Raw genomic sequence first — 4,175 nt, 5'->3', positions numbered from 1 at the left:
TTAATGAAAAGAAGGCTAAGAAGGCCTACATTACATGGGATGAAAATGATATGGACTCATCTGAAGATTCAGAAAATGAAGTTGTAAACCTGAGTCTGATGGCCAAGAATTATGAAAGCGATGAAGAGGTAACATCTTCTGATAACAACTTATCCATTTCATTTGATGAATTACAAGATGCATTTGCTTATTTACATAAAGAATTAGTTAAACTTGCAAAACTAGTTTCATCTTCTAAGAAAACAATTTCAAATTTAGAAAAAGAAGTTTTAAAATTAAATGAAGAATTAGAAAATCTTAAGACTGAAGTTATAACTTTAAGATCAAATGATACAATTCATTCTTCTACCATGCATGATAATATAGAAGTATCTAATTCATGTAATTGTTGTAAGAAATACATAGAAGAAATCAAGGATTTAAAAAATTCTCTTGCCAAATTTTCTATTGGCAAAAATAATCTAGATATTATATTAGGAAAACAAAGATGTGTTTTTCATAAAGTAGGGTTAAGATATAAACCTGATAAACAGAAATTTTTTTATAAAAATTTCTTTGCATCCACACAAAAATATAGTTCTCCTTTCTTAACCTGTTTTTATTGTGGAAAGAAAGGACATGGTACATCTACATGTTATTTTAAGAAAAGTAGCAATAATATTAAAATGATATGGGTCCCAAAAGGATCTTTTATTAAAACTAACACACAAGGACCCAAGAAAGTTTGAGTACCTAAGTCATAAACATGTTCATATAGGTTTCCTTGAAGAACAATTGGTACATAGATAGCGAATGCTCTAAACACATGACAAGAGATACATCAAAATTCACTCATATTTCTCCCAAGAAAAGCAGACATGTGACTTATGGCGACAACAATAAAGGTAGAATTCTTGGAGTCGGAAAAATAGGTACGAATTCATCTACCTCCATTGAAAATGTTCTACTTGTTGAAGGTCTTAAGCACAGTTTGCTAAGTGTCAGTCAATTATGTGATAAAGGCTATCTAATATCATTTGAATCTCGTAACTGTGTTATTGAAAACAAGCATGATAGGAATATAAAACATATAGGCTACAGAATAAATAATGTTTACATGATAAATTTAGATCAAAAACAAAACCATGATGTTTTTCAGAATGGAAAACAAGTAAGGGTTTCTTTTAAATCAAAGAATATTGTGTCTACAACTCAACCTTTACAACTTTTGCATATGGATCTTTTTGGTCCCTCTAGAACTATAAGTTTTGGAGGAAACTATTATGCTTTTGTTATTGTTGATGATTACTCTAGATTTACATGGACATTATTTCTCACTCATAAAAAAGATGCTTTTCATGCATTCAAGAAACTTGCTAAAATTATTCAAAATAAGAAAAATCTCAAAATTGCATTTATCAGGAGTGATCAAGGAGGAGAATTTGAAAATAAAGATTTTGAATCATTCTGTGATGAACATGGCATTGAGCACAATTTTTCTGCACCCAGAACCCCTCAACAAAATGGAGTTGTTGAGAGGAAAAATAGATCCTTAGAAGAAATTGCTAGAACTTTACAAAATGATACATTTCTTCCAAAATATTTCTGGGCTGAAGTTGTAAATACTGAATGTTACATCATGAATAGAGCTTTAATAAGACCAATCTTGAAGAAAACTCCATATGAGTTATATAATGGAAGAAAACCTAACATTTCACATCTTCATGTGTTTGGATGTAAATATTTTGTGCTAAACAATGACAAAGATAATTTAGGAAAGTTTGATGCTAAATCCGATGAAGGTATTTTTCTTGGCTATTCATTGCACAATAAAACATTTAGAATTTATAACAAGAGAACTATGATTATTGAAGAATCCATTCATGTTGCTTTTAGTGAATCTAATGCAATTTTGCCAAGAAAAGATATACTAGATGATATTTCAGAATATTTAGAAGAAATGCATATTCATGGAGAAGATCACAAAGGCAAATGAGATGGAAATAATGAATATTTTCATAGTGATGAAATAAAAACAGATGCTGATCTTCCCAAAGAGTGGAGAGCTTCTAGATATCATCCTCTTGACAACATTATTGGTGATATATCAAAAGGGGTAACCACTAGACACTCTCTCAAAGATATTTACAATAATATGACTTTTGTTTCTATGATTGAACCTAAAAATTTGAAAGAAGCCATAATTGATGAACATTGAATAATAGTTATGCAGGAAGAGTTGAACCAAATTGAAAGAAATAATGTTTGGGAATTAGTTGAAAAGCCTGATAATTACCCAATTATAGGAACAAAATGGGTATTTAGAAACAAGTTAGATGAAAATGACATAGTCATTAGAAATAAGGCTAGGTTAGTAGCAAAAGGATACAATCAGGAAAATGGGATAAATTATGAGGAAACATATGCTCCAGTTGCTAGATTAGAAGCCATAAGAATGTTATTAGCCTTTGCATCCATAAGGGATTTTAAACTTTATCAAATGGATGTGAAGAGTGCCTTTTTGAATGGCTTTATCCAAGATGAAGTATATGTAGATTAATCCCCTAGTTTTGAAAATTTAGATAAGCCTAGTCATGTTTTTAAATTGAAAAAGGCTTTATATGGCTTAAAACAAGCTCCTAGGGCTTGGTATGAACGTTTGAGTAAGTTCCTTTTAGAAAAAGATTTTTCTAGAGGTAAAGTAGATACTACTCTTTTTATTAAAAAAAAGTTAAATGATATATTATTATTTCAAATCTATGTTGATGATATTATCTTTGGATCCGCTAATGACTCTCTATGCAAAGAATTCTCTCGAGACATGCAAAGTGAATTTGAAATGTCAATGATGGGTGAATTAAATTTCAATTAAATCCCAAAGAATCACAGATTTGTTAATCAATCAAAATAATGCAAACCAAGAATGGAATATTTGTTAATCAATCAAAATAATGCAAAGACTTGATTCACAGATTTGGGATGAAAAATGCTAAGCATATGGCTACACCAATGAGTACTGCTTGCTATTTGGATAAAGATAAAACCGGTCAGTCAATAGACATTAAGAAATATTGAGGTATGATCAGACCTTTTCTTTATTTATCTACTAGTAGACCTGATATAATGTTTAGTGTGTGTATGTGCGCCAGATTTCAATTAAATCCCAAAGAATCACATCTTAATGCAGTTAAGAGAATTATAAGATATCTGTTAGACACCATTAATATAGGATTATGGTATCCTAAAAATTCCACATGCAATTTAATAAGATATTCTGATTCTAATTTTGCCGGTTCTAAAACTGATAGAAAGAGCACAAGTGGAACTTGTCATTTCATTGGATCTGCTCTAGTCTCTTGGCATAGTAAGAAACAAAATAGTGTTGCTTTATCCACTGCTGAGGCGGAATATATTTCTGCTGGCAATTGTTGTGCTCAAATACTCTGGATGAAACAACAAATTTCTGATTATGAAATATTTCTTGATCATATTCCTATAAGATGTGATAACACAAGTGCTATAAATCTATCTAAGAATCCTGTTCAGCACTCAAGAACCATGCTTATAGAAATAAGACATAATTTCTTGAGAGATCATGTTCAAAAGGGAGATTGTGTACTAAAATTCGTTGATACAAAGAATCAGTTAGCTGACATCTTTGCAAAACCTCTCCCTAAAGACACATTCTTTGCAATTAGGAGAGAATTATGTCTTTTAGATATCAATGATCTAGATAACTAGGTAACTCAAAATTGAGTATTATCTTCCTTATTCATAAGTAAGTTTGTTTCTTATGATTCAAATGATTGTCTTTGATTGTAGTTGTTTGTGTTTTTGATAGTTATATTAATTTTTTTTGTCATTTAATAATTGTCTTTGGTTACCTTTGTTTGAATTTTTTTAATAGCAATATAATTTATTGTGTGCAGTTCATTGATTGTTGATTGATTGTATTAGTTTGTGCTTGATGATTGCCAATTGATCAGATTTGTTTATGCTTGATGATTGTTGATTGACTATATTTGCTTGTGCTTGATTATTATAGTTAAGTATGTATATGACCTAAGAATAGTTAGTTTTTGGTTGAAAAAGCCTTGTTTAAGGGTCTGGTAATCGATTACCATTACCTGTAATCGATTACCTTAGAACATCAAGGTTGTAATCGATTACACAAGCATGTAATCGATTACCAGTAG

Source organism: Glycine soja, chromosome 15 (genome assembly GCF_004193775.1).
Source record: "Glycine soja cultivar W05 chromosome 15, ASM419377v2, whole genome shotgun sequence".
NCBI lineage: Eukaryota > Viridiplantae > Streptophyta > Magnoliopsida > Fabales > Fabaceae > Glycine > Glycine soja.
The sequence above is the reverse complement of the archived record's forward strand: the minus strand, read 5'-3'. Positions refer to the sequence as shown.